Raw genomic sequence first — 25,687 nt, 5'->3', positions numbered from 1 at the left:
TGATAAAGAGTTCTCCTTTTAAATAGTTTGGCCTCAACTTGCTCTTTTAAAGATACTATCCCCTCCCCTCCCCCCATTTTTTTCTATTACAGAGTAGAAGGTAAAGTTTCTGTGACCCCTTTCATTATTTCCAAGAACAACTATTTGAGCAACATCTAAGTGCAAATCACTGAAATGTAGTCTGAAATCCAAGAGAATAAGGTTTCAAAACTTTTTTTTTTTTTTAAGATTTTATTTATTTGACAGAGAGAGACACAGCGATAGAGGGAACACAAGCAGGGGGAGTGGGAGAGGGAGAAGCAGGCTTCCCGCTGAGCAGGGAGCCTGATGTGGGGCTCGATCCCAGGACCCCGGGATCTTGACCTGAGCAGAAGGCAGACGCTTAACGACTGAGCCACCCAGGCGCCTCAAGGTTTCAAAACTTTTTTTTTTTTTTTTTTTTTAAAGATTTTATTTATTTATTTGACAGAGAGAGAGATAGCGAGAGCAGGAACACAAGCAGGGGGAGTGGGAGAGGGAGAAGCAGGCTTCCCGCCGAGCAGGGAGCCCGATGTGGGACTCGATCCCAGGACCCTGGGATCATGACCTGAGCCGAAGGCAGACGCTTAACGACTGAGCCACCCAGGCGCCCAGGGTTTCAAAACTTTTGAAGAGTATATTCCAAGTCATGAACCATGGATCATTCAGAATTCTAAAGAAAAAGATAATCTTCCCCTATTTCATACTTGAATCTGCTTGGCATGCTGGGAGACTGGTACAAATGCCTGAGGGGCTGGAGACTATAATTTGACATAGGAATATATAGGAACAGAGATTGGGATAAAAGCTGGGCTGTAACTACAAAATGACTGAAACATCGGGCACATTATTCTGCAAATAGTGGAGAATCATCATTATTTTTAATCAGGTAGTAGAATTTCCAAATGTATGTTACTTTTAGAAAGACAACTTTGAATAGAGGTTGAGTATAAAAAAGGAATGAAAAAAATATTCAGGAATATATTGCAATAGTCTGGGAATTAAACATACATTTTTGCAAGTAGGGATTGGAAAAAAAGGAATTTTTTGGATAGATATGATAGACACATTAGAGATTGCTGTTCTCTTGAATCAAGGCTGACAGAAAAGGAATGATAGAAGCTGATCCTGTGATGTTTGCTTGGGTGAATGTATGGATGGTGGTACCACTGCACTGTATACAGAGTACAGAAGAAGGATGGATTTTGAGAGAGAGATAACAAATTTAACTTTAGACTTGTTCCTTGAAGTCATTTGCAGTATTATATACTATTTGTATTAACTATTATAGAATTATAGAATATCTAAAATTTAGAAAGAATTAGCCAATGCATTTTATTTACTTCTAGAAGTTCTGTAGATTGAAAATACAACTTTGGGTGTCATTTGAATAGAGATTTTGTTGGAGACGTAAGTGAGTGGCATTATAAAGTGTGAGAACAGAGAATTATGAGCCACTCTGGCTGAGTACTGAGCCCTGCAGAATACCCCCATGGAAGTAGAGGGCATGTGATGGAGACAGGCAATGGAAAAGAGATCAGTCAGGTGGGAGGTAAAGCCAAACAACGTCCTGAAAGTGAAGCAAGAAAGTTTTGAGAAGGAAGCCCAGAAAAACGGCATAGCAGTTTTCTGAGAGGTCATGTAGGAGAGAGCTTGAGAGTAGATCTTTGGGGGAGAGATTTAGGAAACCACTCATAACACTGAAATTTAAGTTTCAGTACAGTAGTGCACAGAATTCAGCTTGTATTAAGTGAAGCTGAAAAAGCAAGAGGAGAGAATGCAGATTATTCCTTTACTGAATCTGATGGTAAAGAGAAAGCAAGATAATTTTCAGTAGTCACCTTTGGAGAGACAGGATCTAAAGATGTATTTGAAAATCAAAGGAAAGTAATCTTGAAAGATAAAGATAGAAGTGAGAGACAAAGTCAGTAATGAAGTGACAGAAGATCTGGTTGAAGCAACAGAATCATAGAGTCCATGTAGTGTTGGAAATAGAACTATCAAGAAAGTCAGGAGTTAGAGTCAGTTTCCTACACTGTAGTTAGAAATGGGGAATATCAGAAGTGGGGTTAAAAACAGGGCAGTCTCATCTTTCCATTTGCATTTCACTGTGACTGTAGAAGGGAAACCTAGCATGAGATGTGACTCCTTTGTTTTCTTTATTTTCTCATCTCAAACAGATCTGAACATTATAAACCCTGCAGGCAAGATGAGGAATATCTACCCTTCCATTTAGGGATTTGGTCTTTCTGTTAAAGAGTGAACAATTTCAGGGGCGCCTGGATGGCTCTGTTGATTAAGCATGTGACTCTTGGTTTCGGCTCAAGTCCTGATCTCAGGGTCCTGAGATCGAGCCTTGAGTTGGGCTCTGTGCCCAGCATGGAGTCTGCTTGAGATTCTCTCTCTCTCTCTCTCTCTCCCCCTCTCTCCCTTTGTCCCTCCCCTCACTTGTGTTCTCTCTCTGTCAAATAAATTAATTAAATTAAATCTTAAAAAAAAGGGAAGACTGAACAATTTCAATGCCCAGACATCTGCATAGAGTCTTCTTTCCTTGTGGATGAGCTCTCAGAGTGCTTCTCAAACTTTGGATACATAGGAATTAATGTGCAGGTTTATGAATAGAAAACTAAGTATTTTATACTCTATGAGAGATTTAACAGGTTTCCAGGGTAATTATTAGAATGCGTGAGTGTCAGATTTGCTGACTGTAGAATCAGTATAGGTAATATGCAATTCTACTGTAAATATACCAAAGTAGGTCACGTTGTCTGAGCTGGAGAAGTAAGGGAAACAGCACAGATCATAATCATGGGCTAGACACAAAATGGAATCATCAGTAGGAGAAATTTGGGGTTTCTCTAAGATTTTGTTCAACTCAAGATCAATCCCGGTTTGCCAGGGTTAAAGACTCCCTGGTGTGGTTCCAACAATAACGTTTATATTCTTTTACACTTGCTTATTAGAATGTTCCATTTCTTTTTGTTCTAATTATTGTTAATTAACTAACTCCAGCCACTCTGGTCTTCCAGTATCTAAAACATGCCAAAAGCATTCTTCCCCCTAGAGCTTCAACACTAGCTGTCCCTTCAGATTTGTGTGTATTTTGCATCTTTAAATATTAACTTTTTAAGCATTAGTTTAAATATTAAATCCTCAAAATTAAGGAAACTCCAAAGACTTCTTTTTATTTTTTTAAAGATTTATTTGTTCATTTTAGAGAGTGAGAGAATGTGACTGGGGGGAGGGGCAAAGGGAGAGGGAGAGAGAGAATCCTCGAGCGAACTCCCTGGTGAGTGTGGAACCCCACACAAGGCTCAATCCCAGGACCCCAAGATCATGACGTGACCTGAAATCAAGAGCCGGCCGCTTAACCAACTGAGGCACCCAGGCACCGCTCCACAGACTTTTTCATCGTATTTTTATGTTTTATATTCTTAATTGAATCAACCTGTTATATAGTTTTAAATTCAGACAAATTAAGACAGAACCTCATATGTCATGTTTATCATATATCTTCAGTGCCCAAACCGTTGTCTGCATAAATCGGTGGGTGTGTAATAAACTGTTTATAATAGTATATATTATGCTATGCATAAATATGAAATATGTAGTACATAAAGTATACCACCATAAGAAGAAAAGAAGTCCCAATTATAAAACATACTGCACAATTTTATATGGGTTCTAGGAATTAAGAGTATGAATAGAAGCAGGTGGAGCAATTCATCATCAATTCAGCGACTGGGGAGGAAATAGGAAATGCTATATGCAACAAGAGGTATGCTTTCAATCAGTTAAGAACATCACCCCTGGTTCAAGTTTGCTGAGTTAGGAAGACCCTGCGCTCACTCACCTTTTCCTGTGAACACATCAAAACTACAAGTACATATGGAACAGCTGTGTCTGAGAACTACCTGAAGACTAGCAGAACGGGTCTTCCACATCTCAAGGTATAAAGAAAAAAACACATCATACAGGAAGAGGGGGAGGTTTATGGTCTTGTCAGGACCCACACCCCCACCTTGGTGGCCCACAACCAGGAGGGGTCTTACTAATGTGGATGTCCTCCCTGAGAAGTGAGATGTTCAAGCCCCACATTGGACACCCCTGCCCTGGAAGCCTGCACTGGGAAGATGAGCCCCCACGACATGAGGTTTTGAAAACCAGCAGCCTTAACTCCAGGAGAGCCAGAGAACTGTAGGAAACCAAGACTCCACTCTTAAATGGCTTACACACAAACTCACACCTCCAAAACCCAGCACAGAGGCAGTAGTCTGAAAAGTGCCTGTGCCGTATGTGAAGGAGACATATTGATTGATTTTAGGGCATGTACCAGAGGGGCAGGGATTTGTTAGAACTTTCTCTGGGAAGGGAAGAGATTGTGGGCACCATTTTTTAAAACTCATTTTCTATCTAGTTGTCCCAGCTCTGGAAGGTGCAATTTCTGACACCCTCCATCTACCTTGCTAACATCACCAGCCCTACCCTGGCCTCCCTCTGCAGATCCTCTCCAACCAACCAGCACACCCTGGTAGGCAACCCTCCAATGCTATATGCCAGCTTTGGTTAGAGCCAGAGTTCCCCCCACCTCAAAGTGGCTTTGCCACCCACACCTGGCAGGCAACCTCAGCCTGGACTATTACTCCCACCAAGGGGCTCTCACCATGGGGGGAGGAGGGCCAGGCCCACCCTCCAACATACCTGCAACAGTCATGGCTGGGACTTACAGCTAGCTGTGCCAACGGCCAGCCCCACCCACCAGCATGCCTGCAGCAGTCATGGCCTTGCTACAGCAGGAGGGCACATGTAGCCCACAGGGGACACCCCTGGAGTGCTTGGCTCTGATGACCAAAGGGATTATGCTTCTGGGTCCCACAGGACACCTGCTACATAAAGCCACTTTTTCAAGACTAGGGGATGTGGTTGGCCTCCCTAATGCATAGAGGAAAACACAGAGAATCAGTCGAAATGAGGAGACAGAAGAGTATGTTTCAAACAAAAGAAGACAAAACCTCAGAAAAAGAATTAAACAAAACAGAGATAAGCAATCTACCTGATAAAGACTTCAAAGTCATGGTCATAATGATGTTCACTGACCTTGGGAGAAGAATGGATGAACACAGTGAGAATTTCAACAAATAGATAGAAACTATAAGAAAGTACCAATCAGAGCTAAAGAATACAATAACTGAAATGACAAATAATATTAGAAGAAATCAACAGATTAGGTGATGGAAAAGAATGAAATGAACAATCTGGGAGAGAAGGTAAATCACCCAAGCTTAACAGAAAAAAAGAAAAGAATTTTTTTTAAAGTGAGGCTAGTTTATGGGACCTCTAGGATAACAAGAGCACTAACATTTACATCATAGGATATGGGAGTTGGGGCAGAAAACCACAAGACTCCAAATAGTGAAAGCAATTGTGTGAAAGAATAAAGCTGAAGGTATCACACTCCCTGATTTCAAACTACACTACAAAGCTATAATAATTAAAACAGTATGGTACTGGTGCAAAAACAGATACCTAGAACAATAGAACAAGATAGAGAGCCTTGAAATAAACCTATATTTTTATGATCAATAAATCTATGACAAAGGAAGCAAGGATATGCAACGGGGAAAGACAGTCTCTTCAATAAATGCAAAAGAATGAAACTGCATGCAAAAGAATGAAACTGGACCACTTTCTCACACCATACACAAAAATATAGTCAAGATGGATTAAAGACTTAAATTTAAGACCTGAAGCCATAAAATCTCCTAAAAGAAAATATAGGCAATAAATGCCATGATATTGGTCTCAGCAATATTTTTTTGGGTCTGTCTCCTCAGGCAAGGGTAACAAAATAAAAACAAAAAGAAATGAGGCTACATCCCTCTAAAACTCATGTTTCAGTGAAAGAAACCATCAGTAAAATGAAAAGACGACACACTGAATGGGAGAAAATATTTGCCAATGATATAGCCAATACAGGGTTAAGATCCAAAATGTAGAAAGAACTCATAAAACTCGGCACCCAAAAAACCAAACAATGCAATTAAAAAGTGGGCAGACAACCTGAATAGACATTTTTCTAAAGAAGACATGCAGATGATAGACAGACACATGAAAAAATGCTCAGCATCACTCATCATCAGGGAAATGCAAATGAAACCCACAGTGTGATATCACCTCACAAGAGGAAACCTGCACTGTTGGTGGGAATGTAAATTGGTGCAACCACAGCAAATAACAGTATGGAGGCTTCTCAAAGAACTAAAAATAAAGGTGTCATATAGTCCAGCAATTCTATTTCTGGGTATTTATTTGAACAAAAAGGAAACACTAATTTGAAAAGGCATATCCAGCCCTCTATTCACTGCAGCATTAATTATAATAGCAAAAATACGGAAACAACTTAAGTGTCTGTTGATAGAAGAATACCACGTTACATACATACATATAAATGTATTATGTATATATAATGCAATATTACTCAGCCATAAATGGAAATGAAATCTTATCATTTGTGAAAACATGGATGGACCTGTGGGGTATTATGCTAAGTGAAATAAAGAAAGACAAATATTTCATTTAATTTATATGTGGAATCTAAAAAGAAACAAAAACCAATGAACAAACGAAACAGAGACTTATACAGAGGACAAATTACTGGATGCCAGAAGGGGAGGAGTTTGGGTAGATGGGCAAAATAGGGGAAAGGGATTAAGAGGTACAACCTTCCAGTTGTAAATAGTAATATTAATAATCCATAGGGATATAAAATACAACCTTGGAAATATAGTCAGTAATATTTTAATAACTTCATATGGTGACAAACATTAACTAGACTTACTGAGATTATTTTGTAATGTATATAAATATTGAATTGTTATATTGTACACCTGAAATTAATATAATACTGTATTTAACTACCCTTCAGTGTAAAAAAAATGTACCTCTAAATTGTAAAAAAGTACAGTATGAAATCTTAAGTATTCATATGAGGAGTATTGTGATTATTTAGTTATCCTTAACATTTTTCCAACTTACTAGTAGGTAGGTAACCTTTGTCTCTACCTAATATTCGTGGATTATTCTGGGGTTACAACACAGACTTCTAGCACCTCATTCTTTCAGGTGAGAAAATCGAACACATATCTGATAAAGCAGTCTGAGACTAAGCAAATGTGAGCTTGATATACCAGGAACTTTATGGCTTATCACACTTCGGCATTTGTTTAATTTTCATAAGGGATAAGCATTTTGCTAAAAGAGGAGATGAAACAGGGTCCATAGAGATGTTTCTTCCTTTTAAGTGTCACACACCCCATTTTATTCTGTTATATTTAATCACAGGCTTCATATCTAAGCTGTGGAAAAAGTGATAAAATGAGAGCTAGGTCAGCTATTGTATAATTTTATCATTGTAGCTTCTGCATTTAAATTTGATAGGGTGTTTTCAGAAAGGCACTTTGTAAAGCATAATGTAAAGGCACTTCAGTTATAAAATATAATGATGTATCAGCCACCTTGTGCTGAGGTTTTCTTTTTTATTGTAATATATATTATATATACTGACAAATATGCACAGTTTAAATAAGATTTATAAAGCAAACAGTCGTGTAACCAGCCGTCTGAGCAAGAAATAGAACAATGTAAGCACCCCAATAGCCTCTCCTGCAAGCTGCCTCTTTTACATCTTCTGTTTTTCTACTAGAGTTAAATACTATTTTGATTTTTGTGATCATTCCCTTGATTTTTTGGGCAGTTTTAAACCTTTATATAAATTCTTAAATAAAGTAAGTTAACATGGCCACTTTTGGAACTTTATATGAATGGGGAAAATATTTTTATCTTTTTTTCATAAGTGTTTATATTTTTACAACAATTTTAGGTACTTAGCAAATAAAGAGGAAGGTATAAAGATTCCCCATATACCCTCTTCCCCCATGCATGCATAGCCTCCTCCATCATGAACATCCCCCACCAGAGTGGTATGCTTGTTACAGTTGACAAACCTACATTAATTATGATTACCCAGACTCCACAGTTTACAGTAGGGTTTACTCTTGGTGTTGTCATTCTGTGCTTTTGGACAAATGTGTAATGACATGTGTCGATCATTATGGTATCATGCAGAATATTTTCACTTTTCTAAAAATCCTATGCTTCACCTATTTATTCCTCCCACACACCTCCTAACCCAACCCCTAGAAACCACTCATCTTTTTACTGTTTTCATAGTTTTGCCTTTATAATGGAGTCATACAGTATGTTGCCTTTTTACAATGGCTTCTTTTCCTTAGTAATATGCATTTTAGTTTTTTCCACATCTTTCCATGGCTTGATAGCTCATTTCTTTTTATCACTGAATACTATTGTATAGTCAGGATGTATCACAATTTATTTATACATTCGCCTACTGAAGGACATCCTTTATTTCCCTAGGTTTTGGAAATTATGAATAAAGCTGTTATAAACATTTGTGAGCAAGTTTTTGTGTAGATATAATTTCTTAACACTTCTGGATAAATACCAGGGAGTGCAATTGCTGGATCTATAGTAGGATCATGTTTAGTTTGTAAGAAACCACCAAACTATTTTCCAAAGTGGCTGTACCATTTTGCATTCCCATCACAAATGAATGAGAGTTCCCATTGTTCTACATCCTGGGCCACATTTGTTGTCAGTGTTTTGGATTTGGGCCATTCTAATAAGTTGCAGTGGTATTCCATTGTTGTTTTAATTTGCATTTCCCTGAGACCTAAAAAGTGGAGCATCTTTCTTGTGCTTATTTGCCATCTGTGTATATTTTCTGGTAAAGTGTCTGTTCAGGTCTTTGACACATTTTTAAATTGGGATGTTCATTTTTTTTTTAATTGTTGAGTTTAAGTGTTCTTTGCATATTCAGTCCTTTATCAGATATCTCTTCTAAAAGTATTTTCTCCTGGTCTGTATCTTACCTTTGCATTCTCTTGATTTTGTCCTTCATAGGGAAGAAAGTTGTAATTTTAATTAAGTGCAGCTTACTAATGCTTTCTTTTATGGGTCTTGCCTTTAATATTGTATCTAAAAAGTCCTCACCACCCCAGGGTCATCTACTTTTATGGTATCTTACAGAAGTTTTACCATTTTGTGTTTTTTACATTTAGGTCTGTGATCCATTTTTAGTTAATTTTTGTGAAGGACGTAAGGTCTGTGTCTATATTCATTTTTTTGCATATCCAGTTGTTCTAGAATCATTTGTTGAAAAGACTGTTTGATATTGTTTATATATGGAATCAAAAAGGCAAGCTTACAAAAAGAGAGAGTAAAGTGGCGCTTCCCAGAGGATGGGGGGTGAGAAATGGGATAGATTTGTTTTAAAGGTGCAAACTTACAAGTTGTAAATAAGCCCTAGGTATCTAATGTACTATATATTGAATACAGACAACAATACTGTATTATAACCGTCAGACTTGGTAAAAGACTATAACTTAATTATTCCAACTACTAAAAAGAAAGAATCATTATGTAACATGATAGAGTTGATAAATATTGCTACAATGGCAACCATTTTACAGTATATAAATGTATCAAATTAACATGTGCACCTCAAATTTATGCAGTGTTATATGTCAGATATATTTTAATAAAAATGACTATTGTTGCATTATATCACCTTTGCAATTTTGTCAACAATCAGGTGACTGTATTTATGTAAGTCTATTTCTGGATATTCTAATCTATTCCATTGATCTGTCTCTTCTTTTGCCAATATCATGTTGGCTTGATTACTATAGTTTATAGTAAGTCTCGAAATTGGATAATGTCAGGGATGCCTGGGTGGCTCAGTCAGTTAAGTGTCTGCCTTCAGCTCAGGTCATGATCCCAGGGTCCTGGGATTGAGTCCCGCATGGGGAATCCTTGTTCAGCAGGGAGCCTGCTTCTCCCTCCGCTTGCCACTCCCCCTACTTGTACTTTCTCTTTCTCTGACAAATAAATAAATAACATCTTTTAGGAAAATGAAATTGAATAATGTCAGTCTTCCCATTTTTACTCTTCTTTAATATTGTATTTGCTGTTCTGGGTCTTTTGCCCTTTCATATAATCTTTAAAATCAGTTCTGGATACCCACAAAATAACTTGCTGGGATTTTGATTGGGGTTTCATTGAATCTATAGGTCTAGTTGGGAGAAACTGATATCTTGACAATATGGAGTCTTTATCCATGAACATGGAATATCTCTCCAGTTATTTAGATATTCTATTTTATTCATCAGAATTTTATAGTTTTCCCTATATAGATCTTGAAATTATTTTGCTAGATTTATATCTAGTATTTCCTTTTAGTACTAATGTAAATGGCATTGTGTTTTAATTTCAAATTCCACTTTTTCATTACTGGTATAATGGGAAGTTACTGACTTTTTTGTATTACCATTATATCCTGCTATATTGTTATAACCTCTTATAAACTTCCAATAGTCTTTTGCTGATTCTTTCAGATTTTCTTCATAGACAATCACCAATGAACAGTTTTATTTCTTCCTTCTCAAACTACATACATTTTGTTTCCTTTTGTTGTCTTACTGCATTTGCAAGAACTTCTAGTACAATGTTGAAACGCAGTAGAGTGAGTGAGCGTTATACCTGACGTTAGTGGGAAAGATTTTTTTTTCTCACCATTAATTATGATATTAGCTATAAATTTTCTGTAGATTAAGTAGCAAACATGCCCTGTATTCCTAGTTTACTACGAGTTTTCTTTTTTTAATCATGAATGACTGTTGGATCTTGTCAAATGTTTTATTCTACATTAATTAATATGATACTGAAATTTTCCTTTGTAACCTATTGACATAATTGATTCTATTAATTGGTGTTCAAATATTGAACCTGGAATAAATCTCACCTTGTTGTGGCATATAATTCTTTTTATACATTGTTGGATTGGATTTTCTAATATTGTGTTAAGGATTTTTACATATACATTCATGAGAGATATTATTCTGTAGTCTGGTTTTGGTAGTAGAGTAATGCTGGCTTCATCAAATGAATTAGTATATTCCCTGTTTTTCCCTTTTGAAAGAGACTGTAGAGAATTGGCATAATTTCTTTCTTAAATATTTGATGGAATTCATCAGTGAACCTAACTGGGCATGGTGATCTTTGGGGAGGTTATTAATTATTGATGCAATTTCTTTAATAGTATGGGACTATTTAGATTGTCTCTTTTTATGTGAGTTTTGGCAGATTGTGTATTTCAAGGAATTCATGCATTTCATCTAGAATATCAAGTTTGTGCACATAGAATTGTTCTTTGTATTTCTTTATTATCCTTTTAATGTCCATGGGATCTCTGTAGTGGTGTTTCTTCTCTCATTTCTGATGTGCTAATCTGCATCCTCTCTCTCTGTTTGTTGTTGTTTTTGTTGTTGTTAGCTGGATAGAGGATTATCAATTTTGTTGTATTCAAAGAAACAGACTTAGGTTTTGATGATTATCTCTATTCTTTCTACTCCAATTCTTAGTATTTATTTTCTTTTGCTTACTTTAAATTTAATTTGCTCTTCTTTTTCTAGTTTGGGGTGGAAATGTAGATGATTAATTTAGATCTTTCTTTTCTAAAACTTAGACTCAATGCTCTAAATTTTCCTCCATGCACTGCTTTCACTGAATATCACAAATTTCAGAAGTTGTATTTTCATTTTCACTGAGTTCAAAATATTTTTAAATTTCTCTTGACATTTCTTCTTTTACTCACATATTATATTAGAAGTGAGATATTTAATCTCCATGTAATTGAGCATTTTCTAGTTATACTTTTTGTTACTTTCTATTTTAAATTTCACAGTACTCTGAGAGCATACATGCATGGTTTATATTATTTTAAATTTGTTAAAATGTGTTTTATGGCCCAGAATATAATCTATCTTGGTGAATTTTCCATGCAAGCTTAAGAAAAATGTGTATTCTGTGGTTGCTGGATATAGTCTATAGATGTCAGTTGTATCCAGTTGATTAATGATGTTGTTGAGTTCAGTTGTGTCCTTACTGACTTTCTTCCTGCTTTCTGGTCCTTTATGATAGAAGAGTGTTGAATTCTTCAACTATGATAGTGGATTCATTTGCTTCTCCTTGCAGTTTTATCAGTTTTTGAGTAACATAGTTTGATGTTTTGTAGTTAGGCACATGCATATTAAGGATTGTATGTCTTCCTGGTGAATTTACCCTTTTATTTATTATGTAATGCCCTTCTTTATCTTTAATAACATTTCTTGCTCTAAAATGTGTTCTGCCAAAATTAATGTAGCTTCTTCTGCTTTATTTTGGTTAGTATTAACATGGTATATTTTCTTCATCCATTTACTGTTAAACAGTGTATGTCTTTATATTTAAAATTGGCTTCCTTTAGCCAGCATATAGTTGGGTCGTAGTGTTTGGCCTACTCTCACAATCTCTATCATTAAATTGGTGCATTTACAGAATTGACATTTAAAGTGATTATTAATATAGTTGGATTTATATCTATCTTGTTACTGTTTTTTTATTTTTATTAGGTTTTAATTTTAATTTCATTATAGTTAACATACAGTGTTATATTAGTTTCGGGTATACAATATAGTGATTCAACAATTCTATACATTACCCAGTGCTTATCATGACAGGTACTTTTGTTTTTGTTCCTACTTTCGTTTTCTACTTTTTTTTTACCTTTGATTGTTTTAATTGAGGCCTTTGATTGATTCTATTTTCTCTCTTTTTTTGAATTTATTTATTTCAGAGATAGAGAGCACAAGCAGGGGTAGGGGCAGAGGGAGAGGAAGAAAGAAATCTTTAAGAAGATTCCCTGCTCAGCGCAGAGCAGGAAGCAGGGCTCAATCCCAGGACCCTGTGGATCATGACTTGAGCCCAGATCAAGAGTGGGACACTTGGGGTGCCTAGGTGGCTCAGTCGTTAAGCGTCTGCCTTCTGCTCAGGTCCTGGGATCGAGCCCCGCATCCGGCTCCGCGGGGAGCCTGCTTCTCCCTCTCCCACTACCCCTGCTTATGTTCCCTCTCTCGCTGTGTCTCTCTCTGTCAAATAAATAAAATCTTAAAAAAAAAAAGAGTGGGACGCTTAACCAACTGAGCCACCCAGGCACCCCTCTTTTCTCTTTTTTATTAACGAATCAGTTGTAGTTAAAAAACAAAAACAAAAACAAAACAAAACAAAACAAAACCTTTTTAAATGGTTTCCCTAGAGGTTGCAATATATCTTTATAACTAATCCAAGTCCACTTTCAAATAATACTATATGACTTCATGGATAGTGTGAGTACTTTATAATAAAATAATAATAATAATATGACCTAAATTACTCTGTCCCATCCCTTGTATCATTGCTGTTATTCATTTCACATAAATGTCTATGTTTAAATATATAATAAATGATATATGCCTAAGTAATTGAACACATTATTTTTATTTTGAACAACTTATCTGTTAGGGCAATTGAATGAAATAAAAGTGTTTATTTTACCTTCTTTCTTTTTTGTTGCTCTTTTTTTATGTACATTTGAGTTTCTGATTTTCCTTCTCTCTGAAAAACATATGTTAATATTTTTTGCAAGGCAGGTCTACTGGCAACAAAATACCTTTATTTTTGTTTGTCTAAGAAAGTCTTTAATTATTTTTCACTTTTGAAGGATAACTTCACAGGGTACAGAATTCTTGGTTGGCAGTTTTTCTTTCAACACTTTAAATATTTTATTCCACTCTTCTTGCTTGCATGGTTTCTGAGGCAAATAGGATGTAATTCTTATGTTTGCTCCTCTGTATGTATTTATCTCTGACTTCTTTCAGGATAACTCTGGGCCTAGAGTTTATTTTGTGAGAAAATTTGGGATGCTGATTAATTATCTAGTGATTATACAAATGTTGATAATTTTCTGTTATTTTTCAGTTTTGATACCTATGATTTTCCTAACATTTGTCCATTTTGTTTAAATTTTAAAATATATGGTCATTAAGTTTTTCATTGCATTATGTTGCTTTCTTCTTAACGTCAATAATTCCTAGTAATACCTATTTTTCTTCCTGATATTTATTAATCTGTTTGTTACAAGCTTGCTTTTTTAAAATAATTAATTTGCTTTTAATCTTAGATTATAATTTCATGGAGTTTAGAATTTTAGATTGACACTTTTCTTTCAGTGTATGGAAAATGTTCTGTGATTTCCATTTTCCTTCTGCTACTGAGAAGTTAGCTATTTCTCTATGTAATATTATGATTCTGTGGATATCATTTTTCTTTTAATCTGGCTACTTTTAGAGTAACCACTTTTACTGGTAATCATCAGTCTCACTAAAATATATCTTTGGATTTTTTTTTTGCGATAATAAATTAATGTAAATTATTTGCAATAATAAATTTCAAGTTCCAATCCTCTTCTATAGAACACAGAACTTCAAGGATTTGTTTTGTTCTGTTCTGTTTTCCTTTTTAAAAAATCTGTCCTGAGGATTAGACATTGCTGGGAACTGGCACAGCTTATTCCCCAATCACAAAACAAAGACAAAACCCCAGATTTCTCAAAATATGTAAATATTATCACACTATTCTCTATGCCTTAGAAATGTCTTTTTTAAAGCACTATTTCAAACTCAAACATGATCAACACCTGCTCATAATCCATATGGACTTCTCTAATTTTCTTCTCTCTCCCTTGGGATTGACCTTATAAATCACTATTTTTCCCCTACAGTTCTTGAACAGATTGTCATTTACTAGTGTTATTCCTTATAAAGTTACTTATTGAGTCCCTATAATGTTCCAGAGCCTACTATAGTAGAGTGTGTGGTAGAAACAGGCAACAAGCAATAAAAGTAAATAAGCTATATAATATATTAGAAAGCAATAAGGGTTCTAGGAAAAATTAAAACAGTGAAATGTATATGGTAAAAAATAAACAACAACCAGATATGGAATTAGAATTCTAAACGGGATGGTCAAGGATGGACCTGATAGAGAAGGTGATATTTGAGCAGTATTTTGGATGAGGTGAGACCATAAGCCATGCAAATATACAGAGAGTGTATTTTAGGCAAAGAAAATAGCATGAGCATAAATCTTGAAGCAGAAACATTCCTGATGAATTTAAAGAACAAGGAGGTAAAATGCAGACAGAATTAAGTAGGGAAGAAGAATAATTGCTGAGGTTATTAAAAGAATGATTTATGCTTTATGTTTTGTGAACTATTTCAGTGACATTGCATTCTAGTGAGTGAGTTGGAAAGACTTGCTGTATAAAGGGACCTAGAAAACATTTTAAACTAAGTAGAAAAATATAACTTCTCAAAATGGGTATTATGTAGCCAAAAGAGTAAATAGAAATAAATTTATAGCTTTATATATTTACATTACCCAAGAAGAAGGATTTTATTTTTTATTTTTATTTATTTTTATTTTTTTTTAAAGATTTTATTTATTTATTTGAGACAGAGAGAATGAGAGAGAGAGAGCACATGAGAGGGGGGAGGGTCAGAGGGAGAAGCAGGCTCCCTGTCAAGCAGGGAGCCCGATGCGGGACTCGATCCAGGGACTCCAGGATCATGACCTGAGCTGAAGGCAGTCGCTTAACCAGCTGAGCCACCCAGGCACCCAAGAAGAAGAATTTTAAATCAAGGCCATAACTTTATATTTTTAGGAATAAGAAAAAGAAGAGGAAATTAAATGAAAGAAAATAATGAAAAACAAGCCAATGGGCATTAGAGGAATTAACTTAGCTATTGTTTCTATAATATGGTTAGTGACATTGATAAATACTCAGCTAATTAATGAGTGAGAAAACACAAAACATTAAAATCAGGAATGACAAAAGATTTCCAAAACAGATTAAAGATATTAAAAATATAATAAAAATTATGAACAACTCTATTTCAGTAAATTTTAAAACTCTGATGAAATAGTCAAATTTATAAAAAACCAGTTTACCAAAACTGACATAAGAAGAAGAAAATTTAAAACTCTTTTATCTACTAAAGTAATTAACAAAATTTTTAATAAAATGGCTTCTTCAAAGGAAACTTTAGGTATGGATAGTTATACTGCTGAATTATATCCAATACTTAAGGAAGAAATATATCAAATTTTACACTACTTTTAAATTTTTTCAGGAAAAAAAGAAGAAGGAGATACTTCTCAGTTCATTTTATGACATCATCATTATTCTGGTGACAAACCTGACCTAGATATTACAAGAAAATAAAATTAAAGAACCACGACCATCAAGAAAATAGCTGTAAAAATCCATAATGAAATAGAACATTCAAATCCAGCAACATAAACAATAGATAACATATCATGCTCACATACGATTTATTTAAAAAATATATAAGGAGGTTTCACATTGAGAAATTAATTACTATAATTCACCACCATAGAAAAAGGGAGAAAATACATAATCATTCTGATAGATACAGAAAATGCATTTGACAAAATCCAACATCTAATATCTATTCATCTTAAAAATATGAAGCAAACTAGGAATAGAGGGAGCTTCCCCCACTATTAAAGTACATATATGAAACATGGACAGCTAATATCATACATGGTGAACTACTAACATGTTTGTACTAAGATTGAGAACAAAATTACAAAAAGTCAGTTTTTTTTTTTTTTTTTAAAGAGAGAGAGCATGTTTGAAAAAGCTGGGCTGGGGATAGGGGCAACATGTGAAGGGAGAGAGAGGGAGAGAGAGAGAGAGTCTTAAGTAAGCTCCATGCGCAGCCGGGAGCCCGCTGGGGCACTTGTTCTCACAACCCTGACATCATGACCTGAGCCGAAATCAAGAGTTGGATGCCTAACCAACTGAGCCGTCCAGGTGCCCCCAAAAAGTCAGTTCTAAATCCATCTCTTCAATATTATCTCTTGCCAGTGTACTTGGCAAGGTAAAAAAAAAATTAAAAATAATAAAAATAAATAAATATGTAAGTAAATAAGTAAAGGAGGAGGGGATAAAAATTTCAGAGGAAAAATAAAACCGTTTTTATTCACACATGACATAATTGACTGCATGGAACTTCCTCAATAATGTACACAGTAGTTTCAAACTGGAAACACCTAAAATGTGCATCACTCAGTGTTGAGAGACATTTCTCTGTGGTTTTTCTGCATACCTCATATCAGCTTTTGTTCTGGACTGTCTTTCCAAGGATGTTTGTACAGGTAAGTCTTGGCATGCAGAGATAGCGTCTCAGTCCAGGGTAGAGGACAGATTTATTTTCTGTTTATCATAATAAAGATAAAACATCTCCAAGGAAAAGATTGAGCACCTTCACTAGCATCTGTGCCCACCTCCAGATCATGCCCTGGGGGATTTGGAGGTGGATCAGGAAAAATTGATACAAACATGAATTGCATGCCTCTCTTCTGCCATGAATAATAAAGTGCTTTATCTCTGACCCAGGACTCTTTAGTCCTGTCAGCACTTATGAAACTGGGGCAGGCTCATTTGTTAGCTTACAAGGAGGGTAAAATCTCTTTTTTCCATTTCCTGACACTGACAAAATGGATAAGCCAGGAAATATTTATATAATCAAATATTACTTAGCAATTAAAGAGAAACAAATATTGATAATACATTCAGCAACAGAGATAGCTCTCAAAAAGGACATTGCACAAAAGAGGGCAGACACAAATGTCTACAGATAGTGAGATAAATTCGTGTGAATCATACAACTGGTAAAACTATAACAATGGAAATCAGATCTTTTGTTGCCTACAATGTTGGCTGTGGGCTTTGACTGGAAACCCACATGAGGAAACTTTCTGTGATGGAAATATTTTATATCTTGATTGGGGTGTTAACTTGTGGATATATGCATTTGCTAAAACTCTTTGAATTGTACATTTAAGACGTATGGCTTTTATCTCAATGTAAGAGTATGACAATGTCTGGGGTCTATCTTAAAAGTCCGGCATACCCCATATTTTGCCACCACTATGTTCCTCTCGAGGGTTGGTTCTTGTTTCTACTTATCTTTTGACCTGTGGAATCATAGGGCTTCCTCTTTATTCAACTATAGTTTGTGAAACTTTTCTTTATTAGGCTTTCTACTCCCCATTCCAGATTAAATATGCTTTGGCAAAGGTCAAGATCCTCAGCATTCTTTTGTTCTGTATGACAGCTGGCTAAACCCTCCCTGCTTTGTGTCTATGAATAGTTCATCTTGGATCATCCGACTTTACAAAGAGCTTACGAAGACAGACGTGATGGTGACATTTTATAAAGAATGAGGGATGGGTTTGGATTCACCAGCATTTTTTTACATATTCAGGAACCACTTTGCAATTACTGTGATCTCTTAAGTACTCATGTTCTTTCTGTAACTTTCCAAAATGCTCTGAACAAGATGCAGGAGTCTGAGGTAGTGATACTGGAGACAGTTTTTAGAGGTCAGTCTAAAAGTAGGTCCATTTACTAGAGTAGAAATAGACATACCATACCGGATGATTATAATATTAAGTGCACATTGGTAGCATATCCTAATACGCATTAGCACACAATAAGTTAGATCAGTTTCACCAGCTTTACCCGTGCTTTGATTTCAGACTGCATTGTAGAAGGGCCAAAAGGTACCTCCCTCTGTTTCTTAGATCCCTTAATTCACGCAGAAATTAGTGAGAGCAGCAATTTTGTTTTCCCAAAATAGCCACATTCAGTCAGGGTGCTCTAAGATGTTGATTCCAAGAACCTATTAAAAAAGTCTTCAGAGAATTTAATTATGTTTAAATTGAATGAGTGTCATTTTCTGTGGCCTTGCCTTGTCCTTCTAACCCTGGTTAAGCTGAGTGCAATAACCTATGGGAGCTCTGGTCACAGGTTGAGTGTCGCACTAATGATCTCAGGTCAGAACTTGCATTTTCATCCGAGATACAGTTAAGCCTCTGGTATTTCTAGGCTTCAAAAGCTCTTAGCACAACAGGAGTTCTTAACCTTACATGATGTATTTTTTTTTTATTTTTAATCCTTGTCTCTCCTTGTTTGACAGGCAAAGGTCCTGTGCCTGGGTTATTTTCTGTGACTTTCTTGTTCTTCCTTCCTAAATGCCCAGCAATTGGCAGGTAATGTTTACCAGGTCATTCTGACCTCCATGTGCAAACTAGTTTTTCCCTAGTGAAGGTGGGGAGGCAGGAGGGTTCAGATGGAGCTAAGGATGCTTGCTAAACCATTGCCAACTTTAAACCCTGCAGGTAGGGAAAATATTTTAAAGTTACACTGAGGTTCACCTTCAAACTCCAAGGTTTAGGTGAATCCAGATTAGATATATTGTCTTGATATAACACATTATACCCCGGAGATTTTTCAAAAAACACCATTTCGAAGTATCCTTCTATGTTTTGTGTTAAAATAAATTTCCATAATTCATTGCCTTGGCACCAACTGTTAAAAATAATGGGAAAAATAATAATAATAGCAATGGCAGGGCAGGAGACTAATCAACATAGCAAGTATAATTAGTACTGTGTGGGAAAATGCCAGCGTGGCCAAGTAAGAGCTCTCCAGTAAATAGCTGTATTTATTACTCCATGCACTTCCTCAACTACTAACATTTGTTCTTACAATGTATTCATATTAAAAGGGGATTTAATTTCCTATTTCAGTTGCCCTCTCAACTTTTGAAGGACCTACTTATGGTGAGTTCAGAGTTTCACCAAGGGAGAGATTGCTGGCTCACCTGCAGCTGGCCCCCCAAAATATGAATTTTTCTGTGTCTAGGATGTGGCCTTTCAGTACCTTAGCATCAGAACTATGATGTTGGCAGCCCACAAGAGGAGAGAGGAGACCCATGGCTTAGAATCCGTTCATATTAGCCAGAATCAATATGTCAATGAATATTGAATACATTAATATAATATTGATAATACAATAATATAATGATGTTACTGTTATTTTATCAGTTTATACTAGGAAATATGAACAATATCATGCTTCTTTGCAGGACCAATTACTCCCTTACTATGGACAACATGCATGGAAAAACCAAGAAAAAAACATAAAGTTAAAAGAAAAAGAAAAAAACATAAAGTTGATAGAAAGTGAACAAGAGCAATGAGTTATTTACGGAACTGAAATGGTTAGGGTTTTCACCTGTAAGACATAAATAGACTTGATATACAAAGTGCGATACTCAAGTTTATGGGCTGATTCCCTATCCATTTTGTAGTGTTTAAATAAATATGAACAGTGTTTTCTTCCGGATTCCTCATTATTTTATAAATGTCCATCACTTACTAATTATTCTTTCTGTTTGGTATGTTATTTTCCTCAATATTTTGTTACCCGCAAATCATGAAGTTACTGCTGTCCCTGGAGCCCACACACCTGCTGTGGCCACGACCCGAGTTCTCATCTGGCTGTTGGAGCCACAATGGAGACCTTGTAGAAATGAGGGGTGTACTCCCCCCGGTGCTCTAGCCTCCCAGTGGTATCCACGGGAATATAGATGGGCACTTTGGGAGCTGAGAGACCCTTGACATTCCCTGATACAAGGTCTTGCTCATAGCTGGGTTGAGAAACTATGAGAATTGGTTGTATCATGGGTTGAGGAGGTCCTTGACAGATTTTAGACATCCTTGTCAGGGCTTGAAGAAGTCATTGCTTTGTGAAGAAGAGACAAGGCAAACAACACATTTTGAGTATAAAGGGTTTAATGTAGAATTACATTATGATTTCAGAAGAGTGGAAGGAGGTGCCTCTAAAGGTTATGGAAGGTTATGGAAGGCAGTGCTGATGGGCAGGGAATCCAGCAACCAAGATTTCAACCAAAAACGTTAAAGAAGATAGTTCTCTAAGTTGTCACAGAGTTGTTGCCCTTCTCAAAACAAAACAAAACAAAACTGAGAAGTTCTCACTAGCTACCTCAGCTTGCAAGACAGGTGGCTTCTGAGAGCTCCCCGGCCAACTGTCAGGAATCTCAGTCCGCCCACATCTGGCTGCAACGGCCTCCCGAGAGCTTTGGTTTCCACTTTTTTTCTGTCTTTTAAATGTCACACAAGTTCTACTCATTGGCAAACTCCATCCCAGGAAAAGGATTCTAGAAAATGCAGCTCCTGGCTTTTCCACTCACTGCAAGGAGCTGTGGAAATGGTGGTGATATTGCATTGACAACAGACCACCCAGAACAGGGCTGGAGTAGGGTCCAGATAATTGGCATTTATGTTTGTTTGTACCCATTTGTGTGTCTGTGCTTAAGTCTGCATGTGTAAGAGCTTGCCTGCTTTGTGAGTTCTCACCCTAGCTTCAAGTAAAGCTTTTTAACCTAAGTCTAGTTTTCTCCCACTAAAATATAGCCATGGATGGTTTCAGTCTCCATTCAAATGACTTGTTCTCAAGGATCATACATTAATATTATTATTGGGATTTTAAAGGAGAGTTGAGGGGTGCCTGGATGACTCAGTCTGTTGAGCCTCTGATTCTTGATTTCAGCTCAGGTCAAGATCTCAGTGTCATGGGATCGAGCCCTGCATTGGGCTCCAGCTGAGTGTGGAGCCTGCTTAAGATTCTCTCTCCCTCTCTCCCTCTGCCTAGCTCTCTCTCTCTCTCTCTCTGTCAAAAAATAAATAAATAAATAAAATAAAGGCACATGAGTGGCTCAGTTGTTTAAGCGTCTGAATTTGGCTCAGGTCGTGATCCTGGAGTCTTGGGATTGAACCCCTGCTAAGCAGGGAGCCTGCTTCTCCTTCTGCCCCTCCCCTTGCTTGTGCTCTCTCTCTCTCAAATAAATGAGTTTTTTAAAAAAAATATTAAAAAAAAATAAAAATAAAGGAGAGTTGAATCTGCCACAGACTCACTGTAGAAAGGATTTCCAGGCAGTATCTTCCTTAGAAAACCCTGGATAAATGGTAAGAATTGTATGTAAGTACTATATATATATATATATATATATAATGTACATATCATATATATGATACATATATAAGAATACACATATCATATATATACATATCATAATATACTTTTATATATGATTATATATTATGTATATATCATATGTGTATATACATATATATACATATATTCATATATGTGTATATATATACTTTTTAACATATAATGTTTTTTGAAAGTGGAATACTGCAAAACTAAAGTCTAATTAAATCATAGTCAGCAACCTTCCATAACTTTTGACAGAAACAGTCAGTGTGTTTCGAGGAAAGCCTTTCAGTTATGTGTACATAATTCATGCTGATTTGGCTGGCCAACATGTAGGTTTTCTTTACAGGCAAGTAAAAGAAACCGAGCTTACCCAAGCTTATTTCTCAGGAGTCAAACTTCAGTGACTAGAGATTTACACCCTGAGATACATTTCAAAAGACAGAAATTATTATTGCGGGACTGTTTCTACCCAAACGTCTTCATTTATGTCTCTTTTATTGCTCGCCTGTGGCAATGGAACTTTTTTTTTTCTCTTTTTCTTTTGTCAGGTTAAAAAAATAATATATAAATAAAGAGAAAAAGAAAAGACTTGGGAATCTCTTCTCTTGAGTGGCCTTCCTTATCTGAGTTTTCATACCCACATTAAAGGGAACTGCCCCAGTTTACATGTAAACAGAACAAATATCTGTCTTTTCTATTCAGGATGGATTCTATTTTTAAGCATAAACCCCTTTGAAACCAATTAATACTAGGTATCTGACCTACATAACAGATTCTGGACTCCTTACTCTGTTTTTCTCCTTTTTGTTTTTAAAGCGACACAGTTGTTCTTAGGTCTTATCGATTTCATGGGTAATTTTCTCAGTGTGTATGTATTATTTGAAACAGATTTCCAAAAAGCTCTTTAACCAGTATTTTGACCCTACTAAATACTTTTTTTATTGCTTCCCATAATGCTGGAGTCAATTTATATATTTGATTTGGCAATGTAAAATGTCTCTAGCCACATATGTTGATCCTGCAGTAAAGTTGCCATATTTTCCCTTCAGAAAAGTTGTGAGGGGGGAAAAAAGTACTTCCTTATCTGTTCCCGTGTTCTAAATTTGTGCCCTTTTTTTGTTGTTGTTTTCTTCTGGCCTCTGCATTCTGTGTCTTTTCACACTGAGGACCATTCCTCTCTGATCTTACCTTTAGGTGTCTTTTGTTGTGACATTTGTGTGGATAAATAATCACCACATTTAGGTTTGTTCTACCTCTGGGTCTCTGCATTTTATTTTATTTTTTTAAGATTTTATCTATTTGTTCGTTTATTTATTTATTTATTTATTGAGGGGAGGGGCAAAGGGAAAGGGAGAGAGAGAAACTCAAGCAAACTCTGTGCTGAGTATGAAGCTTGATGGGAGGCTTGATCGTCTAATCCTGAGATCATGACCTGAGCTGAAATCAAGAGTCAGAGGCTTAACCAACAGCCATGTAGGCATGCCTTCCTGGGTCTCTGCATTTTAAAAGAAAATCTTCTTTCTTAAAAATAAATTTCAAGAGCTTTACCAAAAGGGAAATAATATCTAGAGGTGCAATTTTCAGCATGATTTGTAGTGCTGGGAAAAATATTTTTGCAAAGGAGAAAATTATTAATTCAGGGACCTTAAAATTCAGACATATGTGCATAAATATTGGCCATGTTGGAGACCTGGGTGGCTCAGTCGGCTAAGCGTCCGACCCTTGATTTCAGCTCAGGTTATGATCTTAGGGTTGTGAGATCAAATGCCACGTTGGGCTCCCTGCTGGGTGTGGAGTCTGCTTAAGATTTTCTCTCTCTGCCCCTCCCCCTGTGCTCACACTCTCTCTCTCTCTCTTTAAAAATAATGAAAGAAAGAAAAATTTGCCATGTTGTAAATAAAACAGTTTTAAAGGGATGCCCAACCTTTTGTCTTTCTTTGAATATTCAGTAGAGTAGAAATTTTGCTGAGTCACCTTGATGATCACAGGATATTATTGAACAACACGCTTTTTAAACCAGAATGATTCTAGGAATTTTGTAATTTCTTTGTAGGATCATAATGATGTAGACTAACCCAAGGGCTTTATGTCCAACTATGTATCTGCTGTTGGTATCTGTATTTTCCTCTACTATAATATCTGTACACCCTTCAGGGCAGGGTGTGCCATCAAGCACCTCTCTGAATTGTATATCTGGAATGCATCATTGGCATTTCCCTTTCCCTAATATCCCATTTATAACTAAATCCAGAGTCCTTTGAAATTTATCTTCCACATATAATAGTACATTACAATGAACACCCATGTGAGAACAACCCCTCTTGAGAAATGAAACATATTACTGTGACATATTCCTTTGGGTGCTTCTTGTATCTTCCTTCAGAATCGCATACTCCTCCCTCCAACATTCCCAAAGATGACATCTTCTTTAAAACTTTTTGTTCATCACTGCATTACTGTATTTCTTTTTTGTTTAACTATACACATGTATTTTAAAAGATACACCTGCATATGTATATACACTGTATATATTAACATTTAAACATTCTACATAAATAGAATTATATCATTGCAACTTGCTTTTTTTACTCAAAAAATGCATTTGTGCCACTTGAGATGTTCAGCAGATTTTATTTTCCTAAATGGCTGTGATAGTCTTTCTCATCCTTATATGCTTTTCTTACCATGTGACTTTGACAGTCCTCCTGAGAGGTATCTGAGGGTTCCCTCATCTTGAATCTGGGTGGGAGCTTTTGATATCTCTGACCAATAAAATATAGCAGAAGTATGCTATGTGACTTCTGAAGTAGATCATAAGAAGAATACAGCTTCTGTTCTACCCTCAATTTTGAGAAGCTTGCTTAAGGGAAATGAGCCGCTATGATAGGAGGAAACCAAAACTAGTCCATGTGGAGAGACTCATGGAGAATCCTCATGGAGAGGAACGAAGATGATCAGCTAACAGCCAGCCACAGTGGATCCCCAAAATGAGCATAGTTTTAGGTGGCAATAATTCCCAACCTTTCAGTCTACCAATAGAGGCCTCAGACAAGATGGAAAAGGGATAAACCATTTCCCCTATGTTTTATGTAAATTCTGACCAGTGCAAACCAAAAGCATAGAAAATGGTTGTTGTACATTGCTAATTATTGGAAAACGATGATATGAAACCATACTAACTGGAACAAAATATCTCTCTCCTCTTCATTTATTATGATTACTGTACATTATTAAATTATTTGAATATATCACAATTTATAAATGTATTCTGTTGCTAGACACTTAGTTTCACTTGTTTTATATAAAGCTGCTAATAACATTCATCAACATATCTCTAGTGAACATATGGAGGAGTTTCTCTGGTGGCATATAATTAGGAGTGGAATTGCTTTGGTCCCAAAATATGCATATCTTCAGCTTTGCCAAATACACTGTCAAATGCTCAATGAGATGGTTCTCATTTGTACTTCCACCAGCAATATATGAATTTTTATTATCTTATCCTATAACCTAATTTTTAAAAAAAGATTTTATTTATTTATTTATTTGAGAGAGAGAGAGAGCGCACACAAGCCAGGGGAGTGGCAGGCAGAGGGAGAGGGAGAAGCAGGCTCCCCGCTGAGCAAGGAGCCCAATGCTTGATCCCAGGACTCCGGGATCATGACCCGAGCCAAAGGCAGACGCTTGACTGACTGAGTCACCCAGGCGCCCCTCCCATAACCTAATTTTTTAGAAGATTTTATTTATTTATTTATTTGAGAGAGAGAGAGAGAGTGGGAG

The sequence above is a fragment of the Phoca vitulina genome, unplaced genomic scaffold, assembly GCF_004348235.1.
Source record: "Phoca vitulina isolate PV1807 unplaced genomic scaffold, GSC_HSeal_1.0 scaffold33, whole genome shotgun sequence".
Classification (NCBI taxonomy): Eukaryota; Metazoa; Chordata; class Mammalia; order Carnivora; family Phocidae; genus Phoca; species Phoca vitulina.
The sequence above is the reverse complement of the archived record's forward strand: the minus strand, read 5'-3'. Positions refer to the sequence as shown.